The 25,324-nt window shown below is 45.1% G+C and overlaps 1 protein-coding gene across 3 annotated transcripts in view; it reads right to left on the reverse strand.

The window, feature by feature from the left end:
* The window catches only part of LOC135920958 (beta-1,3-galactosyltransferase 5-like), a 246,569-nt gene that overhangs the window by 145,592 nt on the left and 75,653 nt on the right, over positions 1–25,324 (reverse strand). Inside the window, exon 2 of one of the 3 annotated variants that reach the window (XM_065455244.2) lies at positions 22,152–22,213. The exons of 1 other annotated variant lie outside the window; for it this stretch is intronic. The gene's annotated coding sequence lies outside the window, so the exon portion shown is untranslated. Of the gene's footprint in view, positions 1–12,507; positions 12,527–22,151; positions 22,214–25,324 lie in introns of those variants that run through there. One more of the 3 variants, XM_065455246.1, reaches the window with a different exon arrangement.

The following is a 25,324-nucleotide window of genomic DNA, read 5'->3' on the forward strand; positions in this document are numbered from 1 at the left end:
CGCATTATTTTTTTTCTCGTCATCATCCTCCTCCGTCCCTCTTTTGTTCCGCTTTTTCCCCTTCCCTGGCGCACAGTCGCAAGCTAGAAAGAATAAGCGCGGGTGGACCTCTTTGCCTTCACAGAAATGTATCTACCTCCACAGAAATGCACCGAGTAAAGGGACGTGCTTAGAGGAATTTATCGGGAACAATATTGAGTGTGGAAGGAAGGGAGGAAAGAACAAAGCAGAAGGGCAGGGAGGTTAACCAGAATAACGTCCGGTTGGCTACCCTACACCGGGGGAACCGGAAATGGGAAAACAAAGATGGCAGGGTGAGAGAGGAGAGAAGGAAAGAAAGAAATTAGCGGTGCGTTCGCTGACGCGTGTGGTATAATAGTAATTGCGCTAACAGTCACCGACGCTAACACAAGCCCGTCGTCCTCGACGACTATACCGACTACCGGTGAACCGACTACCGGTGAACCCGTGCTTACGTGCAGCTGTACTTCGCGTCTGTGTGCACGCGGAGTGCATATTTAGCCGCAAGGTGAACTAGGCCTGGAAGTTGTGGGTATATCGAGTGCGTCGTGCGCCTGAAGAACGTCCTCACGTGGAAACAAGGGCGACATTGTCGCTAGCTTGCGCGAAAATCGCGGTCGAAACGGGAGGAAGGCACGGGTCCGTTACCTTTGCGCACTCGTTTAGGGACGCGCACCCGCGCTTGCTGCAACGTGGCGCCTCCTCCGATGCATGACGCAACGGAATCACCGGTGTGACGGCCTTGATGCGCGAACAAACACTCGCAGAGGCGCGAGCTACGCGCTCGCGGCCTTGATCCACAAAGAGACGAACGGCGCGCCGTCTGCACCCCCCCCCCCCCCCTCGTCGACAACAAAAGGTGTCAAGCTGCTTGTCACAACCGCGGTACGTGGGCGGGCCGGGCTCTCGCTCGCACTAAGTGCCGGGGACGGACAGCTTTTCTTTGTTGTTGTTGTTGTGACGCAGCGTTTTGTCGGGTCCGCCCGGCAGCCGCACGCGAAGTCTCTTCGCGGCTGCGCAGCAATTCCGGCCGCACGTCTTGGCTGACGAATGCATCGGAAAAGAAAGGAGGCTTTTCTTTTTTTTTGTTCTACTCGCCTAATACGACTAACTTGCGTTTTTTTTGTTAGATTGCATGCTAGGGAGCAGCCAGAAACGTCTACCACATTGTCGTTGCTTTTGTTCTGCAACCTTACGGCGAAAGTGAAGTTTAATAAACGCTGCTCTCATGTCGACTAAAAAAAGCTGCCGACGACTGAAGTGTATGTATGTATGTATGTACAGTCGACCAAAAAAGTTTACGGACCAAGAGATCTGACAAAAAGCTGAATATATCCTCAGTCTCAAAACACAGCCTGTTATTCCCGTTTCCAGCCTTTTGTGGCATATGCGAACAACATTCTGACGCCAAATTTTACTGGCTGCTTTTAAAGGCTGCTCGTATATTTTGAATTTTCTGAGATGCCGTGGTCCGTAAACTTTTTTGGTCGACTGTATGTATGTATGTATGTATGTATGTATGTATGTATGTATGTATGTATGTATGTATGTATGTATGTATGTATGTATGTATGTATGTATGTATGTATGTATGTATGTATGTATGTATGTATGTATGCATGCATGCATGCATGCATGTATGTATGTATGTATGTATGTATGTATGTATGTATGTATGTATGTATGTATGTATGTATGTATGTATGTATGTATGTATGTATGTATGTATGTATGTATGTATGTATGTATGTATGTATGTATGTACAGGCATTCATGTATGCCTGCGTGTGTGGGTGTGTGTGTTTGAGCAGGAGTGCCTATATAACTATGTGTACATAGAATTTCCGCGCCAGGGCTTGTGAGTGGTGGCGCTGGCTAACACTCGCAAGGTAAAGCTTCCGTCTAGCTGGATTAGAGCGGTGCTGAGCGGAAGCCGTTGATTTAAATCCGACAGACACTAAGTAGCACGGAAGGAGTTCTACAGTTCTTCCGTCAACATATGCAACGCATTCCCCGCTATCGGTCATTCCGATCAAGAGTTAATTGCGTACATTGGTGAAAGCGACGCCAAGGTGTAAGCGGCAAAGTACCGTTCCTTCAACTTTGGGGAAGATCAGGTAACAGGTGCAATGACATAGACGGGTCCAAGACGGGCCCAACCATAGGCTTGAGTTTTTTTTTTTCGATGCAAAGAATCATAATCACAGTGGTGTCGCACATGTTCACGCCTACGAGACATGTTGTAGAATGAAGATCGGGGACTTTTTTGGCAGTTGCCAGACAGTGCAGTAGATAAATTGTCGAGCGTGAACAGTACTTGTGCAGGTGAAGCGAAAATGTCCGCTGCCTCCTCGAAACGCGCTTACGCTGAATAATAAATAAGGAAATGAAAGAGCAACAACGAAAACTAATTAGGATATGAATAATGAGCCTCAGAATACACTGCTTATAGGAATCGTCTTATGGAATCGAAAGTGCACAACTAGATTAAAGAAACAAAGTGAGGCGTCCATTTCTTGAAAACGAAACATCAATATTGCATTGCCTGTGTGCTGCGCTTGTACGTGGTCCACTCACACTATAGCATTCGTAATTGCGCCGGTAATTATTACATGATATAAATATCTCGGCATTATTCCTTGAGGCATAGTTTATGACTGCTTTCTTACCGTACAAGAATAGTGAAAGCTCAGGAAAACCCCCATATACGTGACGCTATCAAACTTTTTAAAGAACGCATGAGAAGATAGCGGCGCGGGAGGAAGGTGATCATTCAGCGAATTCAGTATGAGCCTGACTGCTAACGAAGCAACTGCGACGTCATCGCAATACGATTTTATTGCCGCTAGGCTTCAGTACTTAGCTGAAGCGCCCAAATTATCAAGCGGCACAAAGGGTCGTTATACTGCCCTTCGTTAACTAGAAACGTGGGCGACCTGACTTGCGACCTTACGCAAGAAAACGCATCGGAATTCATTGCATCCGTAGAGAGCGGCAGAGCTGGAAGTGCACCTTGTTAGCCAGCCTTTCCGATTTGTTACAGAACCCCCGCTGATGTTCGTTCGCAAAGTCCAAGGCGCGCTTCGCAGTCGTCTTAGTTGCGTAACGAATCAGCGGCAACGGAGTCGAAAACACACGACGGTTACGGAGTTCCGCGTACAATTAAGTGAACGAGAAATACGATATCGATGTGCTGTAGAGACGCGAACTGTTTCGCAAAGCTGTGTCTATCGTTACGAGGAAGCATTGTAATTAGAAGAAGTTGCCAGAGACATAGTTTTAAACGTTGTGCGAACCACCGCTATATTCGCGGGGGTTACGGGAAATCCGAGAATACGTTAAAGACCAGAAACTGTCATGCCAACAAGGATTTGGGACTTCGACCTGGCACTCGACAACAACCAAATTTGGTTAGTGTATAAAAAAAGAAAGAAAAAGGAAATTTATGATACATCTATCATACTACTACGACAATGCAAGAAACCAAGGCAGCAGTGAAAGTCACAGGTACGAAAACACGAAACTCTGATAATTTATAATTATATAGATTAAATAATGCCTTTATATGGGCATGGCTAGCCCAGTGTTTTTTTTAATGGTTGTTGACTAGAGCATGCAGATATATTCAAGATCACCTGTGGCAGATAGCACAATGCTAATCCTCGGCTTGAAACATGGATAGTGTATGCACAAGTAATCGAGATGCATAATTGCCCAATGAATACCCCTTAACTGATCAGCATCTACTGCTGACTTTAGGGCACATATTGCAATTGAGGAATTGCAGCCGGTGAGTTTGTAAGACACACCCAATTGAAACGAGTTCTGAGGATGATACCAGTTTCGGGAAATGAGCCGGCGATCTTTCGACAAAATGTGCTGTTTCCCCTTCTTTACCAAGTAATCTGAAATTTGTGCGCATTGTAACGCAAATTAACTGGAAAACCAATGCATTTCAGCACACACTTTGTTTGGGAATGAATCTAATATAGCGAAACTGCAGTCATCCTCAGAATTCATTCCAAGTGGATACGCCTTGCCGAAAGACCGGTTACAATTTGTAAATTTTTATTAGTCCCGTACAATAGCTAGTAAATAAGTTAATCAGCGAACATTTGTGATCTCACGATTATGCTTTCCGATCTTTCGCGCAATTGTCGGCCTCTCCATGTAATCAAGCTCATAGAGCAGAAATGCGTTTTATGCAAAACAGGCGACATTAAGAATTTTCATTAGATCTATAAAAACAAACAAACACACCCTGCATAATCTTAAAATAAGATTTTAAACATCTGTGTTGCGAATAAAGAAGCAAATAATGACATCGTGGCGACTATATTTGATTACATTGCAGCGGCACGACTATCGACTCCAGAGCCGGTGAAGAAGAAGACGGCTCACGAGCATGTAGTTCGAGAATAGGGTATGCGCCATTGTCTGGGATACAAGACAAGACAAGGCAAGACAAGAACACGCTGGCGTTCAGCCTGAGCGGCCGCGTATCGGCCGCCCCAGCGATCCCACGACACCATGGCTGGCCGGCTTAAGTGGCTACGGTGGCTACCTCTTGCGCCGCCTCCTACATTTTCGAAAACGATGCATCAGTCTCAAAAAAAGCAAGGACGGCTGGCCCACGCAAATGTTATCCCCCCCCCCCCTCCTATACGAGATGCCTCATATCTACAGTGCTCTTAAATTTCGGCCATAAGGCGCGATTATATGTTCAGATCTTACGGTTTGATATTTTTCAGTACTTTTACCCTGCGTGTCTGCCTCATCGAATGGCTTTCAGAGCAGATCCCACATCACTGCCTACGGACAGGGATACGTGATGAATACCTAATCACGCGCTTCGTCTCTGAACACGAAGTCATTAGTAAAATGGCTGCACGGCCAGAAGGGAAAGCCTTTTGACATTACAGGATGCCGGACGTCTGCTCTCCCAAACGGTAACCGGCTTTAAGAAATAACGGGGCACATGCCAGGGAAGAACAAAAACCCGCGTTTGGAGCGACTTTGAATCCGGGATGGAAGTTTCTTTTAAGTGCTGATTGGCTTAGGGGGTGGGAGGTATTTCGCTAAAGTTGGGCGTCATGGCGGCACTGGTGGATCTGAGTCATACTTGAGGCACCTAAAGAGATTTAATTCCAAAATTACTAAATTCAGGTAAAAAGGTAGTTGGTAGTTAAATATTTGTCATCTAAAGATCGTTAGACCTGGACAGAAGGAAGAGCCTACGTGTGTTCTACGTCCTCCTTAGCCCCCATGCGTTTCGCACAGCTTTGGCTCTGCGACCACCTCGACCTAATCTCTCATCTACCTGCATTCCCTTCCCCAAGGCGCTGAGCCGATCTCCCGAAAGGGTTGCTGAAAATAGGGCCTTTTACTCCTCGCAGTCACACACTCTCTCTCATAGCACATAGTGTTTCACGTGCGTCGGCGGACCACATTTCATCTGACCGGTGCTCGCTGGGAGGAAACCGTCCGACTCATTCGGGCCATAAAAGTCGAAGGTTCACATTGACCTTTCAACTAGTACATGCCAAGAGGCTTGAAAGTTTGCCTAGAATGATCGTCATGGTCTGATAGGTGTAGGAGATTGAGGCGATTAAGGCAGCGGCCCTATACCACCCAGTCTCGGGTCCTGAAACCGAAACAGAACATGCACCAGGTGGGCTTGCCCTTTGGGCATCAATGGCCCATGTTGGACGCTGAGACAGAACAGGGAATAGACCAGGTTGACTACCCTTTGGGCAGTATGTTCAGGGTTAAGCTTGTCACCTGCAATACCCGAGTCGGGAAAAGTGGATTGGTCGAATATAGATTGGCACAACCCGCTAAGGCAAACTCATCTCAAGATGACTGCCGACGGTAATGCGTTAGGATTGAATCAATATTGCGACACAACGTATTGCCACGGTCGAAAGAGGTTATGTATGAGGCGTGTGCTTCAATGGGACTCCTCTTTCGCGCTTAACCCTAAGAACATGGCGCCAGAGAGCGCCACTACCGCGAAGAATACGTATGGCCTCCGAAATTCGTGGCGCGCCGGCGAGTTCGAAAGCCGAGAAACGCGTCGTGTGGAAACCGGGCTTCTCTCTAGCGCTTCTTTCTGGACGCGCTGCGTCAGCTGGTGGCACTGCCGAGAAACCCGTGCGTGGCCTCCGAGGCTGGAAGCTTGGCACGTCGGTGCCTTCGAACGCTTAGAATTATTACCTCGCTTGCAGCACGCTAAGTGGCACATACTCAGCGATCCATATCGGCGAGAGGGTCATTGAAGAGCGACGCATATCCAGTGCATTCATGACGCAGTTAAGCAAAGCGTTGGCGTGAAATGCGTTCCATGAAAAGCAGCACGTAACCAGTGCATTGGTGGTGCCATGTGGTAATGCGTCGGGCTGCCGTTCCTTGAGGAACGCTTGTGACGAGTTTCATGCCGTTCAGCATCTGAGAAATTAAAGGGATCTCTTTCGTCATTGTAGAAGTGGAACATTCCCAGCGGCACATATCTAGTTACACAAGTTAGCGTTATAGACGTTCATTGAGGAGCGGCACACACCTAATTGCGCATACCTAGTGACTCAAGTTGCCATCAAAGAGAGTTCATTGAAGACCAGCACCTACATGACCGCTTCTGACGAACTGAACGATGGACGCTTGATTGCATGTGCACCCGGGCAAAGTGTGAACTTCTCTCCTACTTCTCAACTTTCAGTCCACCTTCCCCTTTCCCAGTGTAGGTTAGTCTACCGGGCACAACCAGATTACCTGCCTACCGGGATTCCTGCCTCTTTCTCCCTTTCTCTCTCTCATTGTAATGAAATATCAACTGAAGTTAGGTTTACTGTGCAGTCAGCCACGTCGCGTTTCTTCACAAAATGACTTGAATCACCTCCTCTTACCACATACACAATTTGATTATTTGCTGCAGGCATTACTAGAAACGGAAAACGATTTCTTCGCCGTTGCTTACTGCACGCGGCAGGTGGAATAGCTTGCCGAACGTGTTAGTGATCTTAATGAAGTAATACATAGTAACGACACTCCGCGATCTGTACTTAAGACAAGCTGGAAACGCTAACGGTGCCACAGACCACCAGATAAATGAGCGTGTTTCCCTTTTCTGGTACGTACTGGACAAAACTGCCAAAATAAAACAAATCGCCTGTACAAATGTCAACGCTTTGACTGAAGGGGCTCAAAGAAAAAAAAAATGTCAGGTGGGATCAACGATATCGTGCACATTTCTAAAAAGCAAACGTGCAGGTCAAGGTCGCTTTTCCGAATGGCGAAACAAGGGTTTCGCGATAACAGCTCCCGACGTGCTTGGCATCCCAACGGGGAAAAAAATGTTCAGCTGCGGTGAAGACCCTGAGTGTACGTATGTGATGAGCTCCGCGGGTTTACTCGCTGAATTGATCGCGGTTTTGACACGAGTCTCATGTGTGAAACAGTTGCTGAAATCTTCTCAAAACGAGCAGAGACCAATTGCGCTGCGGAGATCTGTAGTGCACTGCCATGCAAGTGGTTAAATCGCTACATCGGTGTTGAGGTGCTCTTATGTGAACACGAAATTTCCCTGAATAAATGCCAATTGTTGCTTCTGTTATAATTATCATCTAAGGGACATTTCCATGTCAGAGACGATAGTAAGGGGCCACGCTTACAGAAGCCAACCTCTCCTTAGATACAGAAATGAATCACGACAAGATCACAGTTTCGCCAAAGCGGGAAGCAACGAACGCGATAACAACATGTTAGAATATTACACCAAGTGTAAGGCTCGTAACTGTAGTGGCAGCACGTACAGAAGTAAACGTAAGCTGACTAAGCAAATAAAAAACGGGCTGTTATGCTAGGGGTCCTCTGTTTGACTCCTGTCGTCGGACAATCTCACTTATGTTTATTAAATAAAACCAACGTCTTTCTTAGTGACTTTATCACCACTTTTCCGTATCGGGTATTTTTCAAAACCTTTTTCTGGGCCGATCGTGGAGATAGTGCACAGCCGCGCCAATAAAATTACATCATTCCCAGATTTTAGCCCTGTATTGCTTCGCACTTTTATTATGTAAGTCTGTGAAGATTTAAGACAAGGGGCATGCGCTGTTGATATTTTGTTTTCCTACGTTTGTTTGTGGGCTGCCATACGGAAAATTCACGGGAATAACTTTGTCAGGAATGTAAGGCCTCGTATGAACAATTTTAGTCATAAAATGGTGTGGCAATATAACCCACACATACCGCGTGTCATATATCATGGAGGGGCATATAGCTTACATATACCTAAATATACAAGGAACATCAAGGTGACGCCGACGGCCAAAAATTGACTTGGAGTGGCCGTATAATTATTATAGCGAAATTGAGTCACTTATGTATCCTTACGTGATTTGAATGCGAAAGTGTAATTACTTGTCTAATTAACTGGTTACGACTATGATAAGTGATCTCATGCATTGCTTAAGTGTCATTCATAAATTTATATTAGGTCACCTTCATAAACCTTACTTCAATTTGTATCAACCTTAATTCCCCTTAATCAACCGAAATCCACCTTAATCCACCTTGCTCTAATTTGCATCAGCCTTTATCGACCTTGATGCACTTTATTCTACTTCAATCCACCTTAATCCAACTTGCTCTAATTTGTACCAACCTTAATCCACATTAATATGCCTAAATCCACTTTAATACACGTTGATTCATTTTACTTCACTTTCATTCTCTTTTACCCCACCATAAGTCGCTCTACAGGAACTTGCTATAACTTTAATTTACTTGACTCACCCTAATTCACCTTAATTCAAATAATTACTCATAATTACTAATAATTATCATTGTTATACCATTTACTATCTTTTGTATTACTACTGACGGCATACAAGACGCTGCTGACGTTACATTTCGACGTTTGCAGTAAGTCACACACTGTGGATGGTGGCTTGTGCATGCTGGCAAGTTCAAATGAGAGTTTTTGCAAGTGTTTTGTTATTTGCAGGCAGACGACGAGGTAGTTTGCGCAACAGCTAGTCCCACCGCTTACTCTGTGTTCTACTGGCAACTGAAAGGTGCAATTGGTTTATTTTTCGAATTTATTGAGTTTACTTTCCAACCTGGGTGTGGTATTATAGTAGTGATTTCATTATAGACAGGTTGTCGCCTGCTATTAACGCTGCCATTTTTAACGTTCTGTTGCTAAGTCGTGACTTCAGAATTGCCGGTCACTTGCCAACTCGTACGAAATTGATTTAGAAAACGCTGCTCCCTAAGCTATTCGTTAGCAGCCTTTAGGGCTTTATGTTACAGGCGTAATCGCTACGTCTTTATGTCATACATTCCGCATTTAGATACTGAAGCATAAGTTCGCCGTTCAAGTATATGAATTAATGAATAAATAAATAAATCAGCTGATCAATCAATTCTTTTATTCAGCACCGTTGCAAGGTGCTAGAAGCGTGGCGGAAAACGCCAGCAGAAGCGCTGGCTTGAGACGAACCACGCACCCCAGATACAGCGGGGCATGGCGTGGTTAGTTATTCTCGAGGACAACGCAACCAAGGAAATAAATCTATACTACATTAGATCAACGTATCATAATCGTTGCTCTTGAAAATTTATTGAAGAAATCTAGTCTTCTATACCGCGAGGCGACGTATTCTGAAAAAGCTGACACTGGCAAAGCTCGTACTTGCTACTTCCTCAGAAATTATGCGATATTTAAAATGTCTCCCGTTAAAAAGAAACACCAATCAAACAGCACAAGACAGCCTTAGATATCCAAAGAAATGTCTGCCCGTATCAGGGAAAGAACAGCAACAAAGAAGACAGATTGTAGAAAACATTGATTATGCATAACCCTAGCTGTGAAAGTATTTGATGAGTTCAATGCTGATATAGCTTAAATAACGACATGATGTGTGAGGAGCTATTATACTGAAGAATTACGATGTTCAATTAAATTGCCTGGTATCGTATAAGATAGGTTGACCAAGAGAACATAAGAAGAATTAGGATCTAGCTTTGGCTTTTATTGACATGACATGACATGCCTATTGACGTACGGTCAACAATAGCTTTTCTTGACCTAATATGGGAAAAGGTTTGGTCTCCTGACTCAGTTTTTGCGGAGAACAACCATGTTGATAAGGTTACTCATAATGACCAAGAGAACACAATAACAACAATGAAGATCTAGGTTTTGCCTTTATTTACATTTTAGTGCAGGAGCTCATGCGCCATCTATTCTTCATGACATGCCTATTCACGTTGGTTCAACAACAGTTTTTCTTGCCGTAATCTGAGAAACGCAAATTATCCAGACATTTTCTTTTAAAGAAACCATCTCATGCGATTTTAACCAGGTTCCCGTTCGCCCTGCAATCCTTTTCTGGCCTGTTATCGCGATTTCGAGATATACAAATATTATCAATTCGAACGGGACGCTTTCACGACGAAAAGCTTGGTCTTCACATAGTGTTTCGTCATATGACAAAGACATCTCGGCGTGTCACCATATCTGACTCGAAAAACAATGATCTTGCAAACAGAGTTTCCGACAAGGGTGACCACACCAATCTCGAGTGGCAATGTTCACTCGGATGCTAAATTAGTAAAACATGGGCATCTGTGTAATACTGGCTGTTTTACAGGTTGCCATAATATTCGAAACAGCTCGGCTGCCAAGTCAGCGGTTGTGCAGTGCGAAGACGTGCTGCATTTAGTCGTGATAGTCGGCCCTCTTCAGTTTTTAATGACGATCCGACAAATTTCACGCACGGGCATCAAACTGTGTAGGGCTATTTTTGATGTCTTAACTGCACATAACCTATGTTTAGGTGCCATTGGAAGGCTTTTCTTCGTGCACACAAACGAAATTTCATGCTGTACTAGGTTGTACCAGTCATAGTTTTCATTTTCCCTCCCCAGAACTCTTCTAGTGGTTCAATGTGTTTCACATGCGCGGACAATAATTTTTATCCGCCCGCTTGGTCTTTGAATACACTGCGGTATTCTGTAAACCGAGTCACATCAAGTTTTGTCCAGAAACCACGACATTTTCACCAGCCACGCAAACAGCAAAAGTTGTGCTTTATAAAATATGAAAGACAAGTGATTTTGGTAACTACAGGCCAATTGCCATTATCATACGTAAATACATGTGTATATGATAGATGAATTGACGCTGCGTTGTTCAGAGCAGGCGCTTGAAGTTTTTGTGACCACCACTTTGAGACCTTCCAATTTTACAAGCGATTTTCCTCCACTGTTCAACCTGCCATTTCACAGTTGGCGTTTGTGTTATTTTCGTTCCTGTCATGTCCATGTCTTTCACGCCTAGCATTCGAACACGAGTCAGCCAGCATACAATTCGCTGTTGTACTAAAACGAACATAAATACTTCGTAGGCTCGTGATGTAACTATTGTTTACCAGTATGGAGTTATCAAGCATCCGTCAAGATAGGTTCCTCAACTTCATTGTAAATGTATATCTTGGGGTGATTTAGGCATAGCAACGTTGTTAGGAATCTCCGTTAATTTCGCGAAAGCGTCTGACCGTATACCGCATAGCGTTCAGTTTAAAATAACATTTGATCAAGCACGGCATGACAGAACATAACCTTGCATTTGATATATAGTGGCGTTTGTCAAATTGAAAGTGGTGCATCGAAATTGACGATTTCAAATTATTATGAATAACATTAAACTTCGCACACTTTGGGATCGAGGACAAAGCACACACAGTTTCGAGCTTTTAACTGCTGTCGCAGTAAACTAAGACGGGTAAATGCAGTTATGATATAACCGGATTACTACCGAGATAAACGTTCCTAATATATTATGTCATATAATATTTCAATGACATATCGCTTCCCACTCTTGCTTTCAGACTAACATCAAACAAGTAAATTTAGTATCGGCATGCCGGTGTTTTCTATCTGTGATTGACTTTGGGAAGACTTAGTTTGTGGAAACGAAACATTTGCGCTGTCAAATATTCAGAGCAAAGCCTCAAACTTTCACTGCCCCGTTTTTAAAACCTGATTTAAGAAGGCATACTTCATACTATCAATGTTGCGCGCTTTAGAAACAGAGCTGTGCATTGCAGTTTGAAATATAAGCGGTTTAACCTCACCCTTTACCCACTCAACAAAGAAAACAGCGTGACCCTTCAAGAAAATTGGAGAAACACAAAAAGGCACCAAAAGTTCCTGATATGAAGAACAGGCACGTGTCAAGAATTTTTTTGTGGCTGTCTAAGATTGAGCAAAACGCGGACGTGCTGCTAGGTGGCTGACAACGAAGCGCTAAGATCCCCTCACCATTTCGAACACCGTTATTTGTAGGGCTTGAAACCGAAAGTGCAGACTGTGGTGGACGAAATGGTAGAACGTGTGAAATATTTTTGATTCCAAACGGCAACGATGCGTGCTAAAGCGGGCGAGAAAGGGGAGAAGGGGAAACGGCGCAGTGGTACCACTCACCGGTTGGCTGCTTCGGAAGCGGATAAGTAGCAACAGGCGGACACGTCACTAGCGTCGTAGTTCTGCACCCGGATCAACGCTGCGCATACCGCCGGCGCGCCCGTCCGCGCTCACTCTAAGCACAGCGGCGCATGCATTGGATTCGGTGGCAGCGAGTAAAGAAAAAAAAATTCCGACAACTCAAACGCCAGCGCCATCGCTCGGCGCCGGCAGCTCGCGCCGGACGCGTCTCTGTCGTCTGCAGCGGCTTTGCTGCCGTCTGCAACCGGCGGCGGCGTGCCGAGCCGGCGCGCGCGCGCGAGCGATCGTCTGCACCGGCGACGCCGGTAGCCTGCTGCTGCTGCTGCTCCTGCTGCGGTGGCGTCGTCTGCTAGCGTCGTCTGCTCGCGTCGTCCGCTAACATCAGCCGCACAAAATCCGCGCTTCTGCGCACGCTTTTCTGGAGCACGGGCGCGACGCCATCCGGTTTGTTGAGTTCCGTTGTTCCATGGCCCCACCGCTTCCACCACGTTAACGGGTTGGAAGTGAGGGAATTAGCTTTTATTCAAGATAGGAACGCATTTATGTACACAGCTCCGACATCACGCTTACTGAGTTCTGAAAAAGTGCGCTTTTGCTCCCGGATTCTATCAAGCGAGGACGGCCCCATTTCCCTGTGGATATTTGCATATGAGGATGCGACAAGAAAGAAACGCGAGATACCAAGCGTGGACCGAGACCTCGACTGCCAGTGAAAAGAGAGCGAAGTAATATTGTGAAGAGGACACACGCGTTTTAGTGCTTTTGGCAAAAGTGAGCGCCTGAACTGTTGTATTAGGCGTGGCTTCGCTTTTATGGGGAAAAAAATGCAGCGCAAGTGACGTCCACAGATATGTACGTGCGTCAGATGCAGATGGAAACGTTCATGCGTTTACGTACATTCTAATTTGATGTCTTAGAGCAGGGGCGGAAAAAATACAGCCCGCGAGCCGTATCTTGCCCTTGGAGGCCTGTAATCGGTAATTGTCGTTACAGTGCTGCACGGGCCCATGCTTACCCGAAAGCCGTAACCGACCTGACCCGCACGCCGGGCTCGGACCGGTTAAACAAGCTTCGATGGGGATCTAGGAGCTTCGGGCTCGGGTCAGGCTTCAGTCGAACCCGTGATAGGCTCGGTTAAGGTATTCGCAACTTCGAAAAACTTCACACTGTAAAAACTGCAGCTCGAAGAGGATTTTGAGTCAGTGGCAGCTGTCTGCCCTACGGGAAAGCAGGAGTGGGCAAGCCCCTGCGCAGTAGTGAACCACGTCATCGATTAGTGCGCGTTAGCGGCCCCCCTCGGTCTCTATGGAAAATGATATCATTTGCCTTCTGTACCAACCCATGCCAGTCTTCTTCCGTCTCTGCGAAACTAGGAAGCTCAGCTAGGTCAGCGTAGTTACTGTGTTATTAATACTTCGAATTTCTTGAGGGGAACTTCGAGTTCAGGTTATGTCCAACCTCGGCCCCTGCAGGGTTCAAGCCCATGCAGGGGCCGTGGAATTTACAGTGCCTTACCTTTGGAGATATGGATGTAAAGATGAACATGAGACACATTTTAACCGCTTTCATTGAGCAATAAAACAATTTATTAAGACCGCTGCAATGAAGTTGCATAATTTGTCTTCAAGATTATCCTGGATACTATAGCACATAGTGGAACTCGTTACTGATTTCAACTGAATTTATTCCTTTCATCAGGTGAGTTGAATAATGTGCCACAGATTTTCTCATTATTAGTCCAAAATAACTGAATTCAGACATGTTTTCTTAGGCTAAATACCCGAAACTAACGCGGCTGTTGCAAAACCTTGCAACGTTGGTGAAGGTAATGTAGAAAATTAAACATAACGCTGAGGAATGTTGATCTCTCAATACACTAAAGTTTTGAACAAAGTTTTTGTATCGCAAATGACGTGGCCTTCATGTTCATTCGCGTAAGCACGTTAACAAGCCGGCAGATCTCACGCTCTGTGGGAATCGCTGTTATGCGAAGCAGTGTGCGGGGAGCCGACCAAGTTAACGAAACGAACACGATAGCACCAAGACGTAAGCGGCTGTTTCATGACCCACATGACACGCATGTCATGACATTCATCTCAATATCTATCATTTATATTCGTCATACACGCTTGTCATACTATGCCAATTTTGTAACATACCAGGACGTAAGCGGCTGTTCATGACCTACACGACACACATGTCATGATATCCATGTAGTGATAGATAACTTATGTTCGTCACTCTCGTCATACTACGCCAATTTTGGTACATACTAAGTTAACAAAACGATCATGAGAGCACCAAGACGTGGGCGGCTGTTTCATAATCTACGTGAAAAACATGTCATGATATTCATGTCATGACCTATCATTTATGTTCTTCATATATTCTTGTTATACTATGCGAATTTTGCTACATACCAAGACGTAGGCGGCTGTTGAATGAGCTACATGACATGCACGTCATGACAATTATATCATGACCTATAATTAATATTCGTCATGCACTGTTGTCATACTATGCCAATTTCGGCACATACAAAGTTAACGAAGGAAGCGACCATGAGAGCACCAAGACGTACGCGGCTCTCTCATGACCTAAATGACACACACATCGATACAATTGCGTATGACTCAGTGAATCTGAACCACTTCAGCCCGACAAGCGCCCCCACCGAAGAAACAGGCCAAGCACGCCTAGTACTAACGAGCTCACATGCTTTTTTATTCTCCCGAACGCGACTGCGGCCGCCACTTATATCTTGCCCGCTATGCACGGCGCAGCAGCAACACAAAAAAGGCAGCGCTGCTTGGGGGCGCTGCATTTCAGCAACTTTAACATTGTATCACCCATCCCTTCTTAAGATATATGCTACGGGGAGTACTTGATCACTGGTTTTCGAGTTCTTGTGCTAGCCGCAACTTCGGAGCGCGAGGTGCAGCCATGACAGGGTTGTCCACGGCACAGCTACTTCCAGACACACTTCCAGGAGATTGTTCCTCATGTAGCACGTCGGGTGCAGCTGAGAGATGTATGGCTGGTTCTTTATCATGAAGCCCATCCGACACAGCTGGAGAATGGATGGGGGGCTGCTCCAGTTGAGGAAAAGCTTCTGCGCCAGCAGCACGAAATGGCGCTGTCCGCACAAGGCGCAAGTGGTCATTGTGTCGGCTCCATGTCAAACCGTCTTGACTAAGGACATGGGTCGATGGTGGATTGACATGCTAAACACTGGCAGGTACCCATGGGGCACCTGTGCGGAAGTTTCTCGCATACACTTTATCTCCTAGTTGGAGTAACTGAGCCTGCCGTGACCCTCTGTCAGCATTCAACTTCTGTCTCAGTTGTTTTAAAAGCATCGATGCTTGTAGGCTAGGCCACAGGACATCCAAAAGAGTCTTGAGCACTCTCCCCATAAGGAGCTCACATGGTGGCCGATCTGTTAGTTCATGTGAGGTTGTCCGATAATGAAATAAGAACCTGGAAATCTGTGTTTTGGAGTTGCCAGAGCCAGACTTCTTGAGTTTGTTCTTTACGGTATGTGCCCCTTGTTCAGCTGCACCGCTCGAGGCAGGGTGATACGGTGGTACAGGCATGCGGCGTATTCCGTTTCGAGTTGAGAACATGAGTATGAAAATCTCGGCAGGGTCAGGCAATGTGGTGCTGTCGTTAGGTAGTGGCAGTTTGCTAAGAGCATCAGCATGGTCAATCTCTATTCCAGGCTTGTATACAAGTGCGTACTTGTACGCGGATAGCTTGAGAGCCCTCCTGACTATTCTTGGTGGTGCTTGCACAGGGACAGGCTTGTTGGCACCCAGCAGTCCGAGAAGTAGCCTTTGGTCAGTGTATGCTTCAAACGGTGTGTCCCGCAAGTACTGGTGGAACCGGTCTAAACTAAACACGAGTGCCAGGGCCTTCCTGTCAAGTTGACTGTAATTTGGTTCTGCTTTTGACAAGCTCCATCAGGCAAAAGCAATGGGATGTTCTCGGCCATCAGCATCTTTGTGGGGCAAAACTGCACCTATACCATAAGGTGATGCGTCCCAGCTGAGACACACAGGCCTATCAGGGCGGAAATGTACGAGAGCTGGAGCTGAGACCACCAGGTGCTTGCAGGCTGTGAATGCTTTTTGCTGATCCTGCCCCCCCCCCCTTCCATTTCTTTCGATCACAAAGAAGAGAATGCAGAAAGATTAGGCAAAAAACGCAAATAAAAATTGACATGTCCCAAGAAATTCTGAAGCGTTTGATGCCTTTTGGCACAGGGGCATGCAGAATGGCAGCCACCTTGTCGACGTTCGGGGAAAGGCCTTCCTTGCTGATGATGGGCCCAAGATATTCCACTTGTGGCACAAAGAAATGACACTTTTCAAATTTCACTTTGATGCCAGATTCTTGAAGCTTGGGAAGCACAGTAAGAACGTTGTTGGAATGCTAAGCATCATTAGAACCTGTGACAAGAATGTCGTCGAAAGAGACGGCCACATGTTGTAGTCCTCTCAGCAAGTTCTCCATCTCGCGTTGAAATATAGCAGGAGCTGACGACACTCCGAAAGGCAAGCGGGTGCACTGAAACAACACCATGTGTGTCGAAATTGTGACGTACTCTATAGAGGCCTCATCAAGAACTACTTGCTGATACGCGTCGCGCAAATCCAATTTGGTGAATTTCTCACCTCCTGCAAGGACAGTCCACAGGTCCCCAATCCTTGGAATTCGATATTGGTCCACTGTCGCTACTGGGTTGATTGTGACACTAAAATCTCCACAGATTCTGATGCGCCCATCCCTTTTTACCACAGGAACAATAGGTGCAGCCCACCTTGATGTTTTCACTGGAACAAGGATGGCATCGTTGTATTTCTTAATCGTTGTATTTCTTGTGTGACTCCATCTGTCAAGGCATATGTCAGAAGGCGTGGCTTGAAGAACCGGGGTGGGGCATCTGAAGGAACATGTAATGACGCTTTAGCACCTTTGAACTTACCAAGACCTTCTTTGAACACCTCTGCGAAGTCTTGGACTAGGAGTTTGATGTGAGAAAGTGCATGTATATTTACTTCAACATTGGAGAGGCCGATGCCCAGCTCGCGCATCCACTTGCATCCCAGCAGAGTAGGTGAACTGTCCCCGGTCAGAAAATGGGTAGATCCACCTCCTTGCCTTGAAACTTCACAAGGATATCAGCCTTGCCTTTAACTTGTTCCAGTTCCCGGGAATAGCTTCATAGAAGCACTTGCGACGGCTGCACATTAACCGAAGGCAGAAGCTGCAGAAGTTGCGACTTGGCAATGACGGAGATGCTTGCCCCCGTGTCCATTTCCATACGGAGCGGCTTGCTGCAAACGTCAACGGTGACGGTGAAATGCGGAGGCGGTTTGGCGTAGTTAATTTGCCACATGTCGTGCGGTTTGGCGTAGTTATTTGCCACATGTCGTAGACTTCTGAAGGCGAAGCTGTAGCGGCATCTTCATCTTTTATAGTGTGCACGCGAAGGCGGTTGCTTGAAGACTGCGAACTTCGTGCAGTGGACGAACGCTGCTTGTGAGGACTGCTGCTTCAGGCTTGGATGTCCTTTCGTTTCGTGTTGCAAACTTTCGCCAGATGACCTCGCTTGTGGCAGTAACTGCAGACGGTCTTCACATGCTTGCATACGGATGCAAGGTGCCCACTCCTTCAGCGATAGCAGGTGACGGCCACGGATCCTGCCAAGATTCCGTAGGTCGAAAACGCACCGTTAGGTTTAGCTTGTGGAATCTCCCCGGCATCCTTTTTTGCTGCTTCCATTGCTAGGATTGTCTGCACGGCATCCTGGAAATTGAGGTTCGCCTTTTCGAGCATCTTGTTTGAATGTCTGCGTTGTTCACACCGCACACAATACGGTCGCGTATCATGTTTTCTAGTTCGGCGCAGAAGTTGCAATGCTCAGAGAGGCTTTTCAGCGCTGTAATGAAACCGCTGATAGATTCGCCTTCCGCGCGAACTCGGGAGTTGAAACGGAAACGCTGCACTACTGCAGCCGGCTTCGGCCAATAGTAGTTTCCAAGAGCCAAGAGAATTTGTTCGAGGGTTTTGTAACGCGGCTTGTCGGAGTTTACCAAATTACGTAACGCATACATCTTCTGCCCACAACAACTGATAAATACGGATGTTTGCTTGTCTTCGGCGATATCGCTTGCCGCGAAAAAATGCTTCGGGTCGGTCCACATCGAAAGGCCAGTCGTTTCCTCTCCCCTCAAATGGCTCGAGCCTGCCGAAATTTGGCATGTTGAATGGGTGGACGAGCCGTGCGGGAACGTACTCACTTGAAACTTTTCACCTCGTCGCCACTTGATACAATGGCGTATGGCTCAGTGAATGTCAACCTTGTTGACCCGCGAAGAGCAGCCACCGAAGAAACAGGTCAAGCACGCCTAGTAGTAACGAACTCGCACGTTTTTTTATTCTCCCGAATGCGACTGCTGCCGCCACTTATATCTTGCCCGCTAGGCATGGCGCAGCAGCAACACAAAAAAGGCAGCGCTGCTTGGGGTGCTGGATTTCAGCAACTTTAACATTGTGTCACACATGTTATCATAGTCATGTCTTAATGGACCCTTTAAGTTTGTCAGACAATCTTGTCATCCTATGTCAATTGTGGTGCCTACCAAGTTACTGGAATGACCATGAGAGCACCGAGACGTAGGCGGATAGATAGATAGATAGATAGATAGATAGATAGATAGATAGATAGATAGATAGATAGATAGATAGATAGATAGATAGATAGATAGATAGATAGATAGATAGATAGATAGATAGATAGATAGATAGATAGATAGATAGATAAAAATTAAATTATGGGGCTGTACGTCCCAAAACCACTTTCTGATTATGAGGCATGCCGTAGTGCAAGATTCTGGAAATTTCAACTACCTGGGGTTCTTCAAGGTTCACCTAAATTTAAGTACACAGGTGCTTTCGCATTTTGCCCCATCGAAATGCGGCCGCCATGGCGGGGATTCAATCCCGTGACCTCGTGCTCAGCAGCCCAACACCATAGCCACTGAGCAACCACGGCGGGTTAGCTAGTTACTTAGTTAGTTAGTTAGTTAGATAGATAGATAGATAGATAGATAGATAGATAGATAGATAGATAGATAGATAGATAGATAGATAGATAGATAGATAGATAGATAGATAGATAGATAGATAGATAGATAGATAGATAGATAGATAGATAGATAGATAGATAGATAGATAGATAGATGGATAGATAGATACACACGCGCTACTCTAAAGCGGTAACTGTGCTACAGGAGCACACGGATCATGAAGCAGATTCAGGAAATAGCCCCTTTTACAAGAAATAAAGTTCACCAGAGTGGCATTTTGGGCACGTTGGCGATACATAAGAACGTTAAAAAGCGCGAACTGGACACCAACGGAAAAGGCACACATATATACTCACACAGGAGCCATTGTGTGTTTTATCGTACAAATTCCTGCTCCTTATTTTTTCCTTTTTTTGCCGGCTTTGTAAACCTGCAAGGACTTTCCTTCTTTCCAGCCTACGCATTCCGTTTACCATCGCTATTTCTGAATGAATGAGTGAATCAATGAACGAACGAATGAATGTTATTTTTTCTAAGCATAAACATGGAGTAACTGAGTAAAAGCTGCATAGTACAGCTTGACAAAGCTCCGGCCCCCGAATAGTTCGGCGGCGAGTGAGACGGAGCTTGAACCCAGAAAAAAATAAACGTTAAAAATTTACTAATGCATGGCACCAAAAATTTTAACTGGTCACTAATACAACACTGCAAAGGAACCCGCATGAAGGAAACACGATAGATAAGCGCGAACGCGACAAACGAATAAAAATGAAAGCCTGAAAGATCGCGCTACGACTCAAAATGATCGCATAAAAGATGTGTACAAAAATGATCGCTTAGATATTAGTTTGGGCATTTATGCCAAGTACAGCATAAGTGCTATCAGAAACCATATCGACTGGTTACTCTATCTTGTGCGGCATATCCATGAATTTTAGGCAACCTACTTTCGAATATTGTGCTTGAAATGTCTGTAGTCTATATTAAACAAGCAAACGTAATGGTTGTTTCCGGTTTTTATCGGTAAACGATAAGTGGGGCAGGACAGGCGAAAAGATTAGATAGATTAGGTCTTCAATATTCGAAAGGTAGAAAAATAGTGAGACGCATAGGGACATTTGCAATGGGGAGAACCACGTACGTTTGACATTCCAACAACCTCACTATGCATTTTTTTTTTCTATTCAAGGCGTGCTCCAGTCTAGGTAGCAGTAGTTGGCAGGAACTTTGAGCTCGGGGGCTTCCTTTGAAATACATGGTAAAGCATTAGTTTTTTCCCGGAAACTACTGCAGAAAATTCGATGTGATTAGTTGCATACAAAACAAAAAGTTAGAATCTAGCGCAGGCTGATTTTCTGTATAGGGAGAAAATGGTTTTACAAACGTTATTTAAGATCGCAAATTTTCAGGAAACGATGCTATCAAGTTCGCACCTCTCTAGCTCACCAATGACAAACGATACCACAGTCGTGTAAATTGCATTAATAGTACTTCTAAAGCGGACAAAATTGTTCGTTATACATGACCCTTCAACACAACAATAATAAGTGAGTAAAACTATTGCAAAACTCGTGTAAACATTGTAACAAATTTATGTAAGATAGAAACTAATACACAAAATTTGTTTTATCCGGAGTTTCTAACGGATACAGTTTAGAGTGCTGACGTATCTGGAGTAGGGGCAGAGCTACGAATTTGTGAACGTCGTGCTTCTACCGAACTTACCGATTATTGGCAATGACTGTAAGAACATCCAGGCCCTTAACGGAAATTTCGCTTCCAGCGGTCACTAGAATTTGACTCTATCTCTCAAATGCGACAAATACCATTAAAATTGACCAAAGGGAAATCTCAGAAACATATCTGTGTTTTACACGTATTTGTAAAGGAGGCATCGAAAATGGGCCAAAACTGAAGATTCCTTTTAAGTAAAGATGAAAATAAAGCATGATATATAATATGTTTATCGCTAGTTTGCAAAATGTAGCGGTACCTTCTAATCAGTCCAGCGAAATGGTTTAACTCGTCGCGGACATTACCAACTGGTTGAGACAACGTCTCTGAAAGAGATAACACCGACTTCATTATTTCGCTGACAATATTGATCCCGTCATCTGCGAGGCGTAATGTTTGTGTTTCGTTGACAAAAGTGTGTTTCGAGTGAAAAAAGAATATAGCTAGAGTTTTCTTCACGTTCATTCTCAACTGGTTGCACTTGGACCACTCTCATCTTCTGCTCTTACTTTCTTTGTGATGATTCCGAGTTGTCCAAATTCAAGTTACTCGGTGGTTAGTTACAGACTACCTTGACTACTTTGCCCATTCTGTGCGTGCTAGCGAGTGTGCCACAACACCACCTCGCGACTAAAGAACAAATTGCTCTTCAACGACGCCCCAAGGTGTTTCAAAAATACAAGAACTTGCTTGAGAAGCGCACCTTAACTAGATCGCATTCAAGTATACATTCAGAGCACCTTGTTATAACATTTTCACTCTACCTTGTGGTGTCGTTGAAGTGCAATGACTTACCAGCGGGTGGCGCTGCAATTCACTTTCTTCAAAAGACTTGCTCCAGAACTCCCCAGGGATATCTGGGGATGAAGGGGAAGCGGAAAGCAGATATAATGAAGCGTAGAGCACTCCGAGGCGTCAATAAATATGAGGTGATGAAAGAAGTGTGGAAGAAATAACTCGAGCATCTCCAAACGAAGGCAAACAACATTATCTTGGTTTTGTGCAGCTATGGAATATCCTCATATTTTAAACCCTAGCTAAAGTTAGCTAGGACACCCTGTGCACAGGGTAAAGTGTAAATAGACAACCCAGAGTCATCAAAGCGAAAGCGAAAGAAATAGAAAAGGTAAATATTGAGCATAGGATGCAAAAAAAAAATAATGCCTATGGATGTTTACAAAGTTTGCAAAAGCAGAAACAAAATTTTGTAAAGAATAACGGGCAGCGACTTCTTATCCGAGGCCGGACGTCAAAAGTATGCAAGAATAAATATTTGCAGTAAAATAAAGCGTGCATCTGAAGCAGAAAAAAAGTCTGGAGTCAGCTAGGCACGTTGTAAGGCAATGTCTTCAAGAACCGTCATCAGAACAAATCATCAGTCATCAAGAACCGTAGGGAACATCCACATTTCAGAAGTGCTGGGATTCAATGCAGACGGAAGCCTTAACTGAACTACAATCCTGATAAGAAAGATGCGTTTGGTTTATTGGTGGAAAAAAAGATGGAGATGGGGTTGCTAGTGTCATGGGTATCTTTACGTTATAAAGTAGCGATATGCAAAATGCTAGAATGCAATAGATATAGTAAAACCCGATTAGCTTAAGCCTGTTAGGGGACTAGTTTTCGCCCTCCCCTTTTAAACAGCATGCCAGTAGAAACTGTGTTTAGTGAGGCGGATCCTTGAGATGAGAAACGTTTTCGAAGACGGAGGTTTTCTCTTGGGTCAACAAACCTTTAGACTTCTGATTTATACGCATTAGGCAGTCGTGCAGTTCTTGGTCGCGTATTCAATACTACGATAATACAAGGCAACAAGGCAAATGTTATACCCATAATAACACCGATAGCCCTAATGGTTTCCAGCACTCTGACGAAATCTCCGCTCCAGACATTTCCTCAATAGAGCTCCAACTTCAAAGGAATATGATATATGAATAATGACTTCAGCTATAGTGTAATCGTTGTTTATTAGCTCTAAACGCGCTCCGACTAAACATTTATCTATTTTCTTTATTAATTATGAACCGTCACCGCATATATTGTTTTTTCTTTCTCCATTACATTATATGCCGTCGTCCCTCCTGTCATCACATGTCAGAGCAACCAAAAGCATATATATCTAAAAAAAAAAGACATCAGCATCTCCTTAATAGCTTAAACAAATAAACACATGCTAATACAAGCTGGCGCCAGGCTCTGAACATTATGCAGATGTTTACAGGTAAGGCTAAACTAATCAGACCCTGCCACTAGTGCGTGCGCTCAGATTTGTCTCTGTTTTGAGCACAGGGATGATTTCATTTGCTTCTAAAGAGGCTCAGGTAAGTGCCAACGTACTTAGACCATGCTAATAGCAATTAGTGTAAATGCCCTCCCCACTGCGTGACTCGAAGCGAACTCATTCCTAGTGTTATGTGCAAGCGAGCCTTAATCTGCCTTAACTCTTTCAGTGAGTGCCGGCTCAAGTGACTTCGTCTTTACGAGTCTCCGGTCAGCATGCAGGGATAATTCAATTTCTTTCTCGCTAATTGTATGCAACGCATAGTGCAGACTGCATCTCGCAGGTACGGCAAACAGTAATGAGGATCATATGCGAAAATATGTGACAAGCTCTGAACGTTTACTGCGGAGAGGCCGTAAGTGCAACACTGTGCCCAAGTTGGAGGATGTTACCAAAATGATGAAGATGGCATACACACACGCACACGCACACGCACACACACACACACACACACACACACACACACACACACACACACACACACACACACACACACACACACACACACACACGCGCGCACACACACACATGTTGGCTCAAGCCCGAGGCTTCGCCCTCTGGTGAAACACAAGGGAGAACAATATGCGCTCACAGAGACGCCGTCGACCGTAGTGATACACATAAATAGAAATAATGCCCAGCTACTGTGAAAAGTCAAGAGACCAATAATAAAAAGCCAATTAGGAGGATTCCAGGAACAAGGCATACCACTCGCTAGCTCATCAGTGCCCCGTAAATTGTATGCAAATGAATTCCCGACTTCAAAGAAAACCAGTGGTGTCCTAACGCATCTCGATTTCAGGCGGCTGGCACTAACAGTTGTCATACGCAGTACTCAAAAGATACCCTATACGCATTTTATTCTTTTATTTATTTGTTTTCTTTTTTTTTTCGTGCAGCCTATTCTAAGAGGTGCAGCCGGGAGCATACTGTGAACTAGAGCAGCTCTTAGAAGCTGGTGCTTGCTCGAGCCATAAACTTCAAACGGTTTGCCGCAACGAATGTACAGAAATCTGAACAGGTTGTTTCTGAACAGAGCAGAAAGAACCTAAGTATGGACAGCTGGGCTGGGTGGTTGTGATTAGCATTATGAAACATCGTTGAATTGAACAAGTGAACACGGACGAGTGTTGTCTTTCTCTTCTCGTCCGTGTTCAATCGTGCGCTGGAACGATGTTTCATAATGCCAGAAAGAACCTGAACAAGTATTTGTTCCGGGACCAGACGTTTCATACTGAATCCCGCTGCTAGCATTGCGCAAACCTATAACCATCGCCAATCCCGAAACAACAGCTCTAACGACAGGATTGCATGAAGACGACAACTATGGCCGTTTCCCACAGTGTCGTTGCCTGCGCTGTTTCAGAATGACGATGTCCAAGCTACTATCCCCAATTAGCTCGCTGCTGCCAGCGATAGGAACACGTGCTACGTGGCAGAGACATTGAGCCACGACCACCTTCGTGTGGCTTTAATTGCTTCTCTACTATCGGCCGAACAAATGTACAGCCGGCCACAAACAAATGGGGGGGCGAGACCGACTCGACATGCTCGCTAATGGAAAGGTCAGCTAATTGCGATGCGCGAGCAAAACTACTCCCTCTAGACTTTGATTAATTACTGCACTCGATCGCACCAATTGCACGCACTGCGACGAATGCTACGGGTTTGCGTAAGCCGGCCGCCA

This window comes from Dermacentor albipictus, chromosome 6 (assembly GCF_038994185.2).
Source record: "Dermacentor albipictus isolate Rhodes 1998 colony chromosome 6, USDA_Dalb.pri_finalv2, whole genome shotgun sequence".
In the NCBI taxonomy this organism is placed as follows: Eukaryota; Metazoa; Arthropoda; class Arachnida; order Ixodida; family Ixodidae; genus Dermacentor; species Dermacentor albipictus.